We start from the raw sequence: 18,615 nt of genomic DNA on the forward strand, positions 1-18,615 counted from the left end.
GTTTTTTTAATTCTTTGCTTTTTTTTAATGTGAATATGGATGTCAAGCCTTGATGAAAAGGCTTCCCCCTTCTCTTCATTAAGAATTTCAGCCTTTCTTTATCCTAAAATGTGAAACAAATAAATTAAGTTAAACTTTTCCTATTGATTACTCTTTAGAAGTGAAAATTGATTAGAATAGAGTGCTTTATTTCATCTTGGGATAAATTTTAAAGTAAATTTAGAATGTAAAAATTGAGAAATGGTCAGCCATACAAAGGAGGTTGTGGCAAAATTTTCTTAAATTTTGTGGAAATAAGCTTTATCTTTATGTTATTCAAAAAGAATAATCCCCACCGTTTGTACATTCTAAAAGAAATTCTTTTTATTTTAAAAGTTTTATTCCTATTTTATGCATAAATAGATGCATAAAAGGATTTTTTTATATAAAAGTGTTATTTTCATTAGATTTAAATTCTATCCATAGAAAGATGCATATTGGATATTTTTTTATTATAAAAGTGTTATTTTCATTAGATTCAATTTCTATGCATAGAAAGATGCATATTGGATATTTTTTATCATAAAAGTGTTATTTTTATGAAATTTAAATTCTATGCATAGAAAGATGCATAATGGATTTTTTTTATTATAAAAGTGTTATTTTCATTAGATTTAATTTCTATGCATGGAAAGATGCATAAAAGAATTTTTTTTTTTATAAAAGTATTACTTTCATTAGAATTAAATTCTATGCATGGAAAGATGCATAAAAGAAATTTTTTATTTTAAAAGTGTTATTCCTATTAAATTGATTTTATGCATAAATAGATGCATAAAAGGATTTTTTCTTTTATATAAAAGTGTTACTTCCATTGAAGTTGGATTTTATGCATAAATAGATGCATAATGAATTTTTATATCAAAATTAGAGTTCTCTTTAATTCTATGTTTAATTTCTACGAGTATTTGATAAACAAGTAAGTAAATACTCTAAGAGAGAAATTTCTATCATTTTATATGCACTCGGATTGTAATGAGAAAATTTAGAAAATTTATCAAAGTCAGAATTTTAGATAAATGATTAATTTATTCCTCATCAAAATTTGTGATTAGTTTAGAAATCAGTTAAGTGAATATTCAATTAATGAAATTCAATAAGATAGTAATTGAAATATCACCCCCTTTTTAGAAAGATAGTTCAGAAAGAACCTTATTAGACTCGAAACCTAAATCAGACTATGACCAAGACCAAACTCTTTCATCAGTTTCAAGGAAAGACGATGTGATTAGTTCAAGAAAATTCACTCAAATCTCCCACCAAATCTGAAACTAATTTGAGACCCTTTGAATTGATCTGAGGATCAAGGTTACAGAATTCAAGGAATTCTGTTTTGGAATTCAGATCTATGATCAAGAAGTTTTGGGGACGCGGATTAAAGATATACTCATTGTATTCAAAAGAAAATCAAAACTGAAAACTTGCATAGAAACCCTGTATTCAAAAGATATACTCATTGTATTCAAAAGAAAATCAAAACTGAAAACTTGCATAGAAACCCTGTTTTCTTAAAGGACTATCTTACGCCAGAATGCTGGAGGGAGCATTTGGTATATGTGTTTTTCTAAGGGAAGTTCGGTTGCAACAGTCAAAGGACAGTTCATGCGCGGTAAAGCCTGCCCAGGTCTTGACCAGCCTGGGTATGGTGTAAAATGGTGCGCTTCCGGTACGATGGTCGAGGGCTGACAAAGCGGTCCCTGAGTGAAGTGCCAGGACACATAAGGAGGATCCTGGAGGGTTCTGACTAGGCGATGCACGGGCTCACGGTGCCGAGGACACCCATGCATATATCGAGGAAGATATTGTATAATGGACCAATGTTTATTGTAATCTGTTAACGGATCTCGTTTGCTGACCAGCTAGTCTCAAAACGGAGAGTCTAGAGTGATACTGTTTTTGGTGAGAAACAAGGATTGGATGGAAATTTTGAGTTATAACATCTGTAGCCAAATGGATTGTTTTATAAGTTAAAGTTTAAGGAGGAGTGTGTGCGTATCTGTATTCTAAAGCAAAAGTTAAGAAAGGCATTCAATTATGGGTGGGTGAGTACTTGTCTAGTTCTACCAATTCCAATGGTTGGGCGGTGGCTGACCCATGGGCCGGATGGGGTTAGGTTGGAATCAGTAGAGTTTTAATAATAGAATTGATTAATAGGAATACGCTTGGAACTCGAGTAGTTAGCCTGAAGACTTCTCAAATGAATAGATCAAAGGTTATGCCTGATTCAATTAGGAAAAAAGCATTGATTTCTTCAAGTTAAGTCTGTAATAGTTTCCTTCTATCTAGTTTAATCAGATGAAGATTAGTTTAATCTCTTGAACCCGTTAGAAAATTTGTTAAGAAATTCAAAAAGATAGAATCGTCCCTGTTTTCCGAGCAAGGGAAATTTTCTCGGTTTTGGTTCCGGAATTCCGGTACGCAAAGGGGACAGAGGAATCTCACAGCTGGTATCAGAGCGCTGTTGTAAACATATGAAACAGCAGCAAAAATTGCCTAAAACTTTAATGTAAATCTGTAAAAAAATGTTTTCACTTGCTAAGATTATGTTTGAAATGAATTCATAAATTGAAAACTCATAAATTGAATTGGATTTTTAGATGGATACCCAAAATCTGTCTAGCATTCCTGGACTTTCCTAGAGTCAGGATATGATCGCCTTTGCCTTCAATCATCTCGTTAACTCTGCTGCAACCTGAGAAAGTAGGGTGAGGCACGCTCGTCACTTTGAGGATCTATACTTCCCTAATCCTGTAGAGCAACGTTAGCACATATGGTTCTCCGAAGGGCGATGTATTAATGTCAATACCAATCAGCTTCAAAGACTCAGGCAGAATATCTCCCTAGCCATGATCTTGATAAGGCTAGGAGTTGTTCATTATGTTCAACTCTTTAATCATTCGCCCCAAAATTTTAGAAATTCTTGCCAAATTTTTAGACTTCTGAGTCACTTTATTCCTAGAAGTAGAATTATAGCACCCTTATCAATGATGGATCGTGTATATCATAGCATGTCTCCATTACAGTATCGCCTTTTTATGCGTACGCGATTGAGGCAGTGACTTTTGGAGCCGAGATGCTCTATGTATATATCAAAACCTTTTGATAATAAATGACGTTTTGTAAAAGATTCCAAATTATTTTTGTGGTTGTGAATTTTGGTCAATAAAATTATCAGAGTGAATCTTGTTTTTAAGAATTATGATGGAATAATTATTGTTTAAGAAATAAATCTCAAAAATTAAATAATCATAAATCTCATGCTAAAGTTAAGTTGACAAAAATCTCCTTTTGTCAGAATCATGAGGCGCGCGGCCAGTGCTAGGCAACCGGATCCTCTTATCGATGATGAAGAGTTAGATCCGGACGTTCGTAAAGCCTTGCACCGATCCCAGCCTGGTCCATTTAAGGGTGAAAGAGAACAGTTAGGAGAAATAGTGGAAAAATGGATTGAGGCCATTGAAGAGTACTTTGATGTAACCGATTATTTACAATGAGAGGAACAAGATGGCTCTCACCAGATTAAAGATTGTGGAAACGGCCAAGGTCGCTTGGAGGAACCATTGCGAGACAAACCATCTTGACCAAAATACCCAGACTTGGTCAGATCTTAAAGCATACCTCAGGAAAAGGTTCTGTCAGTCGGGCTTCCTAGAAACCAAAATGAACGAGTTCTTGGAATTGAAGCAGGATAGCCAGACAATTGAAGAGTAGCATCAGCCATTTGCCCTTCTCCTCAAATATTCTCCACTTCTAGATGAAGAGCAGCTGATGGCCACATTCATTCGAGGAATGAACGAGCCATTGGATACTTTAGTGAAAAATGCCAAGCCAGTCTTAATGGCGAAAACTGTCAAAATGGCAAAGGACTTTGCCAAGGCATTTGTTGTCAAGGCCCCGCCAAGACCTGCACCCTCAAGCTTTAAAAGGTTCCAAACCCCGAGAAGTGCTTCAAACTTTTCACCTCCAGAGGCAGCAAGGCCCCAGTCAAAATCAAGATGCTGGCAAATTTAGAAGTGAAGGAAGACCCTTCCCTCAGAACACTTTCTCAAGAGCCCCACCTTTTTCAAGGACTCGGAGTGAGGAGCTTAGAAGTGAAAACAGATGTTTTAGATGTCAGGGTTTTGGACACCAGCTCTTAAAGACTACCCATCGACTCCTGCCATGTCAAGAGGGCAGGGAAGTCAAGGACCTAGAATGTAGAGACCAGCCCCTTCCTATCAGTCAAATCAGGGTCCCCGTCTCGTCAAAATCAGGGCAATCCCAGGAGGAATCCAGCTCAGCCATCTACCTCTGTACAGAGTAATCTCAGAACTCCCTCCCAAAATTGGGGTAACCAAACAGAAAGAGTTCCGCCCCAGTCTGCAAACAGCCATAGTGATTACAATAGCAGAAGTAGTGGAAGAGCAAAGAGGCCAGATTTATGCCACAATTGAAAACCAAGGACCAAATCATAAATTCTCAGTCATCCATACTCCAGCTGAGTATAAGGGTAATTCATTCAAACTTTTGATTGATTCAGGCAGTACTCATTCTTAGTCATCCATACTCTAGCTGAGTATAAGGGTAATTCATTCAAACTTTGATTGATTCAGGCAGTACTCATTCATTTATTTCCCCTAGATGCTTGCGTAAGCTAGTCTTAGATTAGAAATCAGGGAAACCTATGCAAGTTGAATTGGCCAATGGGAAGATACTTTTCACTCACCATGAGACAGATCGTATTCAGTTCAATCTAGATGGGAATATAACTGACTGTTAGTTCAGAGTCCTACCTTTGGGAGTTTTCGACGGGATCCTTGGAATGGATTGGCTCCACAAAAATCAAGCCGACATTCACTGTCACAATGGGACCATTTCCTTCCGTGACCTTCACGGAAACAAAGTTCAATGAACCAGAATTTCAGGATCCCCAAGTCTGCAATTAGTAAAAGCTTCTAAGTTATTGAAAGAACATAGAAAGAAACAGCTCATTTTTGTTGTCAAAATGAATCCAATAGACACAAAGTAAAATCTAAAGAACCAGAATGGTTAAGTGAATATGATGATTTATTCCCAGCAGAGATAACCGAGATGCCTCCGATTCGGGAAGTAGATCATGTGATAGAATTGACCCCCGGAGCTCAGCCAGTAGTCCACGTACAGAATGTCAATCCCTGAAGCCATTGAACTCAAGGAACAGCTTAGACAGCTGTTAGAACAAGGGTTTGTACGACCCAATGTTTCACCTTGGGGAGCGCCAGTTCTCTTTCAGAAAAGGAAAGATGGAACGCTAAGACTCTGTGTGGATTACAGAGGTCTCAATCAGCTGACAGTTAAGAATAAGATGGAACGCTAAGACTCTGTGTGGATTACAGAGGTCTCAATCAGCTGACAGTTAAGAATAAGTATCCTATCCCCAGAATTGATGAGCTTCTAGACAGGCTAAGTGGAGCCCAGATCTTCACAAAGATAGATCTCAAATCAGGGTATTATCATATCAGGATTAATGAGCAAGATATCCCGAAGACAGCCATCAATACTCGTTATGGGCACTATGAATTTACAGTCATGCCATTTTCTTTGACAACAAATGCCCCAGCTACATTTAATCGCCTAATGCAGGACATTCTCAGAGAATACTTGGGATGATTTTGTGCTTCTTTTCTTTGATGATATTCTGATTTACTCAAAGAATGCAGCTGACCACCATGAAGCTCACTTCCAAAAAGTTCTTGAGATTCTAAGGAAGTACCAACTCTTTGCTAAAAAGAGCAAATGCACTTTCTCTGTCAACCATGTTGAATACTTGGGCTTTCTGGTATCCAAAGACGGGATTTCTCTAGATTCTGCAAAAGTCCAGGTAGTCATAGATTGGCCTGAACCAAAGACAATGAAAGAAGTCAAAGGATTCTTGGGACTAACTGGTTGGTATAGAATTTTTATACCTAAGTATGCTCTCATAGCTTCCTCCCTGACTAATCTTCTCAAGAAGAATATCCCGTTTCAATGGTCTCCCAGGTGTCAGAGCGCTTTTGATAAGCTAAAGACCGCCTTAGTAACCAATCACGTTCTGAAACTACCAAATTTCTCTCTACCCTTTGAGGTAGCTGATGCCAGTGGTTTTACCCTGGGAGGTGCACTCATGCAGGAAGGTCATGCAGTGGCCTATGAATCCCGAAAACTCAGAACGCATGAGAGAAATTATGTTGTCCACACGACCTGGAGCTACTTTCAGTAGTATATGCCTTGAAGTTGTGGACATTACCTACTGGGTCAAAGATTCACTTTGCTGGTGACAGATCATCAGAGCTTAAAGTGAATCTTCACCCAGAAGGATCTCAACATGTGCCAAAGAAGGTGGATGCAGACCTTGCAGGAATTTGATTTTGAAATCAAGTACCGTCCAAGCAAAGAAAATGTGGTAGCAAATGCCCTCAGCAAAAAAGCCTCCTTGCTTGCAATCACAGTGGTGTCAAATCCATTGATTAATGAGGCAAGAGAGATCATGCAGGATAGATTCTTTGGCCCCATTGCTACCCTACTTATACAGGAAAGCAAAACTCCTCAGGAGTTGAACCAAGTTCAAGGGTATAGCCTGGATGATGGAATTATGTATTATAATAGCAGGCTATGCATTCCTAATGATGAGGGAACTAAAGGTCAAATTCTGAATGAAGCCCACCATGACAGCCTTATTGCAGGACATCCAGGTTTCATCAAGACCTACATGTCTGTGAAGAAAAGCTTCTTTTGGCCTAGACTAAAAAGGGATGTACTTAATCATGTACGTCAATGCCTGAATTGTCAGAAAGTCAAAGCAAAAAGAGTAAAAATGCCTGGGAAGTTACATCCATTAGACATCCCCCACATGAAGTGGGAATGTATCAGTATGGATTTTATTACTGGACTACCTTCAGTACAATCAGGTTGCAACTCCATCTTTGTGGTAGTTGACAGACTAACCAAAGTTGCCCATCTAATTCCAGTAAAAGAAACTTACACTGCAGTGGATGTGGCCAAATTCTTCCTCAAGGAAATCTTCAGATTGCATGGCCTACCCAGGAGAATAATAAGTGACCGAGATCCCAAGTTCACATCAAGATTATGGACTGCATTTTTGGAAGCAGTAGGAACTTGCTTGGATCTCAGCACAGCTTACCACCCCGAGACCGATGGTCAAACTGAAAGGGTGAACCAAGTAATCGAAGATATACTTCGGTCATGTTGTGGCAGGGAACCCAAGAAGTGGCTAAGCTATCTGCACCTAGTCAAGTTTGCCTACAATGCCTCTTATCACCGAAGCATCGGGATGAGCCCTTTCAAAGCTCTGTATGGACAAGATTGCCTAACACCATTAACTTGGTCCGACCCATTGACCAGGGTTGAGATGTCCAGACAGATGCTTGACGACATGGAGCAGCAGATGCAGTAAATCCGCAAAGATTTAAGAGCTGTCCAGGATAGACAGAAGCAGTATGCAGATAAGAAGAGGTCAGACAAAAAGTTTGAAGAAGCAGATATGGTCTTCATCCGTGTACGCCCCAAAAGATGTTCTCTATCTCTTGGGAAGTACAAGAAGTTATCCCCCAGATACTATGGGCCATATCTGATTACAAAGAAAGTAAGTGACTTAGCCTATGAACTTCTTCTGCCTCCTCATCTCAAAGTACACAATGTATTTCATGTCAGCCTACTTAAGAAGTATGTACCGAGCCCGAATCATGTGCTTAATGATGAACTCGTAACTTCTTCAACCCAAGGGCTGATGGAACTCCATTCTGAAGAAATCCTTGATGTTCGAGAAAAGGTTCTTAGGAACAGAATTCTGAGAGAATTCTTAGTCAAATGGAAGTTCTATCCTTTTGAAGACGCCACCTGGGAGACAAAGAAGTTGAACTCATGCGGGATTACCCCCAGTTTTTGCGAGATGAGAACATCTCGCATTTTTCAAGTGCGGGAGAATGTAAGATTCCTCCCCATCCCCTCAAGATGTCCAGTATCTTTCCCTGTAATCAATCCCCTTTTCATAATAATAAAAGATCTTGTTTCTACTTGGCCTAGAGAGAGAAAATGTTCTAGAGAGAGATAACTCAGTTTTTAGATATCTTTGGATAGAAACATATCCTTTCTTATTAAAATAAATTTTCCTGAACTAGACGTTTAAAAAGCATTTCCTGAGGTACATTAGAAATAAATTATAATCTACTAAAAAGACAGCCTAAGGGTCCAGATTTTCTGAAAATTTTAGATTAAGGTTCTGAGGGGCCAATCAGATTAATCCAAATGTAGGGAGGAGATAAATTGAAGAAATAAAGAAAAACCCCCCAAAAATGAGTAAATACTCACATAAGATGAAGAGTGGACTTAAGGACTAAAGGAAATACTAAAAAAATAAATTTTTGACACCTCAGAGTGGGGATTCCCCCTCATGAAGGAGGCGCCTATTTCACATGTGTGGAGGAGTTTTAAACTCTCAAATAATGAGATATTTCATCTCTCCTCTCTCCTAATTAAAGTCTAGTTCCAAAAAGTAAGCTAAACTGACCCAAATATGGTCAAAAATTGACCAAACTCATCTGGAAAATTATAGAATCAATTTGCTTGGTTAGAGGCTCACTTTTTCCTATAAATAGAAGCCTCCCCCTTTGAAAAAGCTTAGTACCGTTTATGCACTGTTACTCTACTTCTCCCCAGAGCCAAAAACATTAAATTTACTTGATAATTCACTTGTTTTTGACTAACTCCTCTACAAAGAATTGGTGGGCCACTCTTGATCCAAACAAGAGTAGAACCCTTAATCCCTCAAGCTAAAGGAAAGCTCACAAAACTCCATGTAAGTTAATAATTCTACTTTTTTTAATTCTAATCTATGGTTTTTTGAATTCTTTGCTTTTTAATGTGAATATGGATGTTAAGCCTTGATGAAAAGGCTTCCCCCTTCTCTTCATTAAGAATTTCAGCCTTTCTTTATCCTAAAATGTGAAACAAATAAATTAAGTTAAACTTTTTCTATTGATTACTCTTTAGAAGTGAAAATTGATTAGATTAGAGTGTTATTTCATCTTGGGATAAATTTTAAAGTAAATTTAGAATGTAAAAATTGAGAAACGGTCAGCCATTACAAAGGAGGTTATGGCAAAATTTTCTTAAATTTTGTGGAAATAAGTTTTATCTTTATGTTATTCAAAAAGAACAATCCCCACCGTTTATGCATTCTAAAAGAAATTCTTTCTATTTTAAGAGTGTTATTCCTATTTTATGCAAAAAAATGGATGCATAAAGGATTTTATTCTATATAAAAGTGTTATTTTCATTAGATTTAAATTCTATGCATAGAAAGATGCATATTGGATCTTTTTTTATTATAAAAATGTTATTTTCATTAGATTCAATTTCTATGCATAGAAAGATGCATATTGGATTTTTTTTATTATAAAAGTGTTATTTTCCTTAGATTTAAATTCTATGCATAGAAAGATGCATAATGGATATTTTTTATTATAAAAGTGTTATTTTTATTAGATTTAATTTCTATGCATGGAAAGATGCATAAAAGAAATTTTTTTATTATAAAAGTGTTACTTTCATTAGAATTAAATTCTATGCATGGAAAGATGCATAAAAGAAATTTTTTTATTTTAAAAGTGTTATTCCTACTAAATTGATTTTATGCATAAATAGATGCATTAGAAAAATTCTTTTATATAAAAGTGTTATTTCCATTGAAGTTGGATTTTATGCATAAATAGATGCATAATGAATTTTTATATCAAAATTAGAGTTTTCTTTAGTTCTATGTTTAATTTCTACGAGTATTTGATAAACAAGTAAGTAAATACTCTAAGAGAGAAATTTCTATCATTTTATATTCACTCGAATTGTAATGAGAAAATTCAAAAAAATTATCGAAGTCAGAATTTCAGATAAATGATTAATTTATTCCTCATCAAAATTCATGATTAGTTTAGAAATCAGTTAAGTGAATATTCAATTAATGAAATTCAGTAAGATAGTAATTGAAATATCACCCCCTTTTTAGAAAGATAGTTCAGGAAGAACCTTATTAGACTCGAAACCTGAATCAGACTATGACCAAGACCAAACTCTTTCATCAGTTTCAAGAAAAGACGATGTGACCAGTTTAGGAAAATTCACTCAAATCTCCCACCAAATCCAAAACTAAGTTGAGACCCTTTGAATTGATCTGAAGATCAAGGAGGTTACAAAATTCGAGGAATTCTGTTTTGGAATTCAGACCTACGATCAAGAAGTTTTGGGGACACTGATTTAAGATATACTCATTGTATTCAAAAGAAAATCAAAACTGAAAACTTGCATAGAAACCCTGTTTTCTTAAAGGACTGTCTTACGCCAGAATGCTGGAGGGAGCATTTGGTATATGTGTTTTTCTAAGGGAATTTAGGTTGCAACAACTGGCGGGGAGTGTTCAAAGGACACCTCACACCGGCAAAGCCTGTTGACCAGCCTTGGTATGGTTAAAACGGTACGCTTTCGGTACGATGGACGAGGGCCGACGAAGCGGTCCCTGAGTGAAGTGCCACGACACCTAAAGAGGATCTTGGAGGGTTCTGACGAGGCGATGCATGGGCTCGCGGTGCCGAGGACACCCATGCATATGTCGAGGAAGATATTATATGATGGACAAATGTTTATTGTAATCTGTTACTTAATCTCGTTGTTGCTGACCAGCTGGTCCCAACGGAGAGTCCAAAGTGATACTGTTTTTGTTGAGAAACAAGGATTGGATGGAAATTTTGAGTTATGACATCTGTAACCAATAATTGTCTATCAATGGATTGTTTTACAAGTTAAAGTTTGAGGAGGAGTGTGTGTGTATCTGTATTCTAAAGCAAAAGTTAAGAAAAGCATTCAATTATGGGTGGGTGAGTACTTGTCTGGTTCTACCAATTCCAGTGGTTGGGCGGTGGCTAACCCATGGGCCGGATAGGCTGGAATCAGTAGAGTTTTAATAATAGAATTGATTAATAGGAATACGCTTAGAACTCGAGTAGTTAAATAAAAGCCTGAAGACTTCTCAAATGAATAGATCAACGGCTGTGCCTGATTCAATTAGGAAAAAAGTGTTGATTTCTTCAAGTTAAGTTTGTAATAGTTTCCTTCTATCTGGTTTAATCAGATGAAGGTTAGTTTAATCTCTTGACCCCGTTAGAAAATTTGTTAAGAAATTTAAAAAGGTGAAATCGTCCCCGTTTTTCAGGCAAGGGAAATTTTCTCGGTTTTGGTTTCGGAATGACCACCAGATTAGTCTCATGCCCGGACATTCGAGAGCAAGGCCCCGAGTGGGAAACCCTGGCCCGCGCAAGAGGAAGCTACTTCCGCTGCTACCAACTGGGAATTCCGGTGCGTAGAGGTGGCAGTGGGATCTCACAGCCCTTCGTGTACTCTTGGTGACCTTGGTTGTCCTAGTAATCTAATATTTCTCCTTGATTTATTTCTCAACTTTCACATCCTTGTGCCAACTTCTTGGCTCTTTAATTTTGATTTCTTTATATATATATTGATTCTCCTTCTCCTTTTGACTTGATTTCTGTAATTCCTTAGTTCTTAGTCACAGTTCTATAGGTTCTCTCTCTTTTGGTTCCATTATTTTCTTATTCTTAAGTCCTTCTACTAGAACATGTAGAGCTTGTTAACACTTTTACTCCTGTTTCTTGGGCTTGGAGCTTGTTAACACTTTTACTCCTGTTTCTTGGGCTTTCTCCTATCTCTCTCAATGGTGCTATCTTATCTATTTTTCTTACTTTTCATGCTTTTTTCCCAAATCTCACTTGCTCTTTATGCACTTTTCTTTGATTCTAAGAGCTATTCATCCTTCCTAGTATTTTTCCTACTTGGGTCTTTAGCTTTCTCCTATCCCTCATATTCTTGGACAATGGTCATTTACCTCAGTTCCAAAATTAGGTAATTTTTCCCTTGGCACGGTCCTAGTCTTTATAAAAGCAAAATTTATTCTTAGTCTATTCTTTCTCCTTAACTTAGACTATATGGATAGTGGGTGGGTGTTCTCCCATCTCATTCTCATACTCGTCCAATGCTCTTAAAAGTATTTGGCAACATGTCCTTTGATGCATCTTGTACACCATCTCTCCCCCTTTTCCTAGTATATTTCCTAGAGTTCTTATAACTATCTCCTAAGTTTTTTCAATTTTCTATTAAGCTCTTTTCTTCTTCCTTTCTTGCTCTTCCTCCTCTGGCCTTGCCAGAAAGTTCTCCTACTAGATTGTTCTCCCTTGGTGTTATCCTTCATCCTTTCTAGGAAGTTCTCCTACTAGCCTCTCTTACCCCTCAAACTACTTCTTTTGTGTCCATCCACTGTGGTGAGATAGCTTTATTTCTTCATCCTTTCTAGGAAGTTCTCCTACTAGCCTCTCTTACCCCTCAAACTACTTCTTTTGTGTCCATCCACTGTGGTGAGATAGCTTTATTTCTACTCTGGTCCTACTAGGTAACTTCTTTTTTCCTCTTGTCTTGCCAAGCAACTCTTCTATTATTGGTGGCTCTTGTATCACAACCTTTCTAGTTGAAGTGCACACTCCTCCAACTCTTGTATTTTTTTTATGTGTTTCATGCACTCACTCTTTGATCACATGGTCCTTTAACCAGCTTTGTATAAATAATCTTATGAAGACCTGGTTTCTCTATTTAATATATTTTCCTTTCAAAGCACTTTAGACGAAAAACCATCAAATTTCTCCTTCTAGGGAATCTTTTACACTAAAAGAAAAGGGAAAAGGAGCAATAACTTCTTACAATCAATTGGAAAGAAAATGTTAGACTTTTCTTTTTGTTCCAAAAAGAAGAGCATCACAATGAACGTTGTACAATAAGGGTCCTCACTTTGGGATCGTACTGTCACAATAAGACAAGGTTGACATAACTTGATTGAGTTATGTTCCAATAGAATCATGCCCCAAGTGGCATTCATTAGAAACTTAGGACATAGCTCGATCGAGTTTAAATAGCTGCCACCTTGGCCATCAATGATGTAACTCGATCGAGTTAAGTAGTGGACATCCATATAAGCACCATGTCACACTCAATCGAGTTACAAGGTGGATATCCACATAGGTACTACATACTCAATCAAGTTACGTGATGGTGGAAATACACATAGGTACAATGTAACTTGATCAAGTTACGTGATGGACATCCACCATGTAACTTGATCAAGTTACATGGTGCCTACATGGATGTCCACAACATAAGTCGATAGAGTTATGCACTCAACCCATGGCATGTGTGCACATCATGCACGTACCCCAAAATTGTTGACATCGAAAGCATAATTCAAAAAAAAACATTTCTCATGTAACTCAACCAAGGTACGTGGAAACCCTATGCTTGTGGAACGTGTCATTTTGCATGGAATGCATTTCAAAATCATGCATGTTTTCTACGTAAATCAATCGAGTTATTTATAGACCCAATGAATGATTGCCATGTGTGTAGTGTTGCCTAATTTTAATTGATATTTTTACAAAACTCAATTGAGTTATAAGGAGAGCCAGTTAACAATTGACACATGTACATTGAGATCTATTTTTTTTATAATTTTCATGTAGCATATTTTTTCTCATGGGTAGGCTTCTAGTTTAAACGATGGCTTTCTTGGTCTTTGCTACATAAATCACTAAGGGCTTCGCAGTTCACAAGAACATCTCATATGTATAGGCACTCACAATAGCTAGCTTTAGGCATCATACATTCCTTGGCTTGCCAGGGTATCCACTCCTCCTTGGTGACCTCTCCTTGAAGGGTTATTAAGGCTGAGGCTTAAGAGGTGGTCTTTGTCTTTGTTGGTGGTGAGATTTTGGATCTCACCACCAACAAGACCATATTTTTTCTCATGGGTAGGCTTCTAGTTTAAACGATGGCTTTCTTGGTCTTTGCTACATAAATCACTAAGGGCTTCGCAGTTCACAAGAACATCTCATATGTATAGGCACTCACAATAGCTAGCTTTAGGCATCATACATTCCTTGGCTTGCCAGGGTATCCACTCCTCCTTGGTGACCTCTCCTTGAAGGGTTATTAAGGCTGAGGCTTAGGAGGTGGTCTTTGTCTTTGTTGGTGGTGAGATTTTGGATCTCCATAATGGTTTTTGAGCAGACGATCAATCGTCGACGTGGTGAGACAAGAGGAGTGTTGGGTTTTAGGGTTTACTTGAGATGATGGCATGCATTTGGAAGGTGAGGCTTGGGATGTTGAAAGGTTTGGAGTATCCTCATCCACCACCAAGGGTATGATAACTATTCCTTAGGGAAGCTTGAGTGTAGCGGTTCTTCTTTGCTACTAATTATGCAATTAGTTAGCAAAGAAGTGGCTACAACAATCAGTGATTGTAATTCATCTCCTCATAAGGATGATGCTCTCTTTCGTTGTACTTGTGAGGGTCATATAAAAGGTGTAAGACATAGGTTTAGTTTCAATTTAAAATCTTGCTTCAAAACAATCAACAAAAATGGATTAAATTTTCTTATGCTGAGGGTAGTAATTACGAATGGTGAGAGGGGTGGATAGCTCAATGAGGTCCATGTTTCATAAGACATAACATTGTGACTAGCCTCAATGTATTAACCAAGACTGGCCACATAGCTACGTGTTATTTCTAGGGAAACTCTAGCTCAAGAGGATCAACTTCCATTGTTGGTTATATTTTAGTCACACCATGAAGGTCTAGACATTACATTATGACTAGTCTCGATGCCAACCAAGGTTGGCCACATAGCTTAGTGTTGTTTCTAGGGAAACTCCAACCCAAGATGATTCGGTTCCACAGTTGGTTCTATTTTAGCCACACTATGAAGGTTAACATTGTGTATAGAGATTTGTATAGGCTTGTGGCCTCTTTGGTTCTTTTTTTAATCGACGCAGGCAATCACCTCAAGGACTGTCCTCTTTTTTTCATTGTCTTCTCATTTTTTTGGTGAATTTGATCTAGCTTCATGCATTTATCCTTAAGTTGGTCATTAAAATCATTGATTACACCATAGTTTTTTAACCTCATTAATCTGTAAGTGGATTACAATCTTTGCTCACTCAATTACTCTAAGGAAACTAACCTCTCTATGAGGGGATTGTGTTAAAGATTATTTCTTATTGCAATTTGGAGGCTTGGAACCAAGTGTTCCATTGGCATGATTGTGTCAAGGTTGAATGCAAGCTGGAAAGGTGTGCTATTGATAGCAACCTCCTTGTAGGCAGTGTGGTAGGCCCATACAGCAAAGTGTAACTTATCCTGCCAATCCCTTATGGATGCCTCTACCATCTTGGTGAGAATGAAACACAATGTTCTCTTGGTGCTCTCAGCTTGGCCATTCACTTTTGGGTTGTAAGGTCTCGGCTTTCTGTGCACACTACAAGGAACTCTTTGAGGAAAGAACTCCACAATTGGTTTATAAAAGGTACACCACAATCACTCACTATTTCTACCGAGCAATAGAAGTGAGCAAACATATTTTGACAAAGAAACTTGGTGATAGATCTTGTGTTAAATTCATATGCACAACGTTAGCCCTCAACCCACTTGGTGAAGTAATTAGTGATGCCTATAAAGCGTGTTTGGGTTCCCTTAGCAATTGGGCTAATGGGACGACCCATGAAGTCTAAGCACCATTTTTCAAATAGTTCTTCCGAGATAACACAGGTTGGTAGGAGCATGTGATCCCTCTCTTAAATCTTTGGAATTCATTGTAGAATTTGATAACTTTAATTGCATCTCCAAAGAGTGTAGGCCTCCATAGTCAAGCACAGAGATCTTTGCAAGTTGTCATATCCTGGGCAAAGTGTCCTATATCTCAATGCAAGAATGCGCTTGCTCAAGAAAATTCATGAAGTCATATTCAAGCTCACATTTCCTCATAATGTTGTCTTTACCCTTCTTATAAGCACACCCACTATCAATCAATAGTAGGGAGAAATCTTCTTGATCGTGTCTCTATCCCTTTTTATGGGATAGTCTATTGGATTGGCCAAGAAGTGGGTGATGTCTTCACTTTATTATGGTATATGGTCAATAAAGGATTGTTGGGAAGATCATCTTTCACTCCTAGAGTGGTTTCTTTGTTCTTCAAAATTCTGGAAAGGTGATTGGCATGGACATACACTGATCCCTTCCTTTTGCGATGGTGGTGAAGTCAAATGGGCAACCAACCCCATGGTGTAAGGATTATCCAATAAATAAAGCAAGGCTTGATGGTGGTTGATAAAGAAAACAAGGCTTGATGGTGGTTGATAAAGAAAACAAATTTTATAGTAGGAGAGATTATCTATAGTTCTTTACAACGTACACGATGACTAACCTTTTTTATGTGTGTGTGGTACCCCTCCACTCTAGCTCTGTGATGGCTCCTCAAAGCCCTCTAGGATGGTCTTGACTAATGATCCATAGTCAGCAAGCCCTCTCGCACTGTGTGACACCAGCCTCCATATCTGTGGATCAATCTCCATTATGCCATGGAAGAGATTGTCAATGCCCAACACTCGATAGGTCACCAAGTCGATGTTACACACTAGGCACCTAGCCTGTAATCGCCTTTAGCAACAAAGAGACATGGGAGAGGTGAAAGAAATATCCACATCCTAGTGTATGTAATACCCCTATCACATCGAGGGGCTGAAAAACAAATTGAGTTCTCTCCCTCATGTAGAATCTATGGGGTGTATACAGCATATGGTCTTTGTGCTAGAATCTTTTCAGAAGGAGGACTATAAGAAATATGTTGAGTCTGCTAAAAGAAATGCTCGACTCTATGCTTCGCTATGTGCCACCTCGTAACCTCCTCATAGAGCCTCCATCTCTGGTCCCCCATCTGTGCTCTCATTTGTTGCAAAACGGACTTTGTGGCCATCTCTAAATAGATCTAAAATGGAACCTTAGGAGGAGCCGAACGGCTTCATGGGCACCAAGAATCAAGAGGAAACACCAAGTCCATGTGTGGGGATCGTACCTCCTTCAATTCACACCAAAAAAGAGCCACTCACAGTCCCAAGCCCCTCAGAGAGCCGTGCACCAACTTCTATGACACAACCAAGAAACCCAAAGGCATGGTCCCACAACAACCCCATGCGCCACACTCCAACACCAACTCGCCAACTGGAAGGTCAAAGGTCAATTAGGCGTACTAATGAAGCCGGTGGCAGTGGCATCAAAGCTATCGTTGTGGATGGGCAAGCAAGTTTGTGTCCCCTTGCCCACTAAACTCACAAGGAAAGCTGGGGACCTTAAATCTCATTTATACATATGTAATATAGCACCTTTGATCATTTATACATATGTAATGTAGCACCTCTAATCATGTATACATATGTCATGTAGCACCTTCGATCAATTGTATAGACACATATACTTGGGAATGAATGAAAACATGAATTTAAAAATAAAATCAAACAAAAAACAAAAAACTGTCCCCTTCCCCTATCCACAAACCCATCCACATGTATGCATATAAAATCAAACAAAAAACTACCTCCTTCCCCTATCCACAAACCCACCCACATGTATGCATATACATATCTAATTTTTACCCTCCCCCCAAGGAAAGGGGCTAGTTGATATGGTTTCACCATGACCCCTATGGTAAGGCGCTTCGCTATCTTACACACGGGTAACAGAAGACCAACGATGACTTTGAAATCTATGAAACGGCCTTACCTTGAGCTTAATGCCAAATAGGTAAGCCACAAACTTTAATCACTTATTTGCTTAAGACTAGAACTAGTGGCCATGGAACCTTTTTTAAGTTTATCCAGCCTAGTGTGAAAGCTAGTTATTTGTATACAAGTCATTTTTAACATTCGATTACTTACTTGCTTAAGACTAGAACTAGTGGCCACCATGGACCTTTTTTAAGTTTATCCAACCTAGTGTGAAAGCTAGTCATTTGTATACAAGTTATTTTTAACATTCAGCAATACACATTCCCTTGCAATAGAATACTTATGAGCTCTCTCTCTTCTCTACTCTCTTGCTTGCTTGTGTTTTGTTGGATTATTGCACAACTTAATGGTTTCTTGTATGAATAGGATTGCATGGTGGCTTCTCCCTCTTATGAGCTTCTTCTTTACCCACCTCTTTATAAGAGAGAACCACCATGAAGGCTATTCTCTTCTACGCAAAGAGAGCTTGGAGTCTCCTTGATGTGACAACAAGGAGAGGATGTGAACAACAAGCTGGTGCACCCACAAGGAAAGTTGCATTTGTGGCTTTACGACGAAGTACAAATGACACACTTGTTTCAGCATAGGCTAAGGTAAGCTAATGTCTTGAACAATTAGTTTAAAATAAATAGTATGCATACTGACCTATTAAAGAAAGGATACATCATATGTCAGAGAAAAATGTAATCAACTAAAAATAATACGTTCGTTTTGCTTGAAGTGGTTGATCTAATTAAAGCATGGGTGTGTACCAATTGATCCAAAGAATGAGAATGCGAGTATCAATCCAAAAGGAGAAAACCCCTTACCAACAAGCCATGATAAGAGTACATGTACCGACCAATCAAGGAAGATCGCGTATATTGAAATGCATGTCGGCTTATCAAAAGAAAGAAT

Source organism: Cibotium barometz, chromosome 4, assembly GCF_041138505.1.
Source record: "Cibotium barometz isolate CiBa-2024 chromosome 4, ASM4113850v1, whole genome shotgun sequence".
In the NCBI taxonomy this organism is placed as follows: domain Eukaryota; kingdom Viridiplantae; phylum Streptophyta; class Polypodiopsida; order Cyatheales; family Cibotiaceae; genus Cibotium; species Cibotium barometz.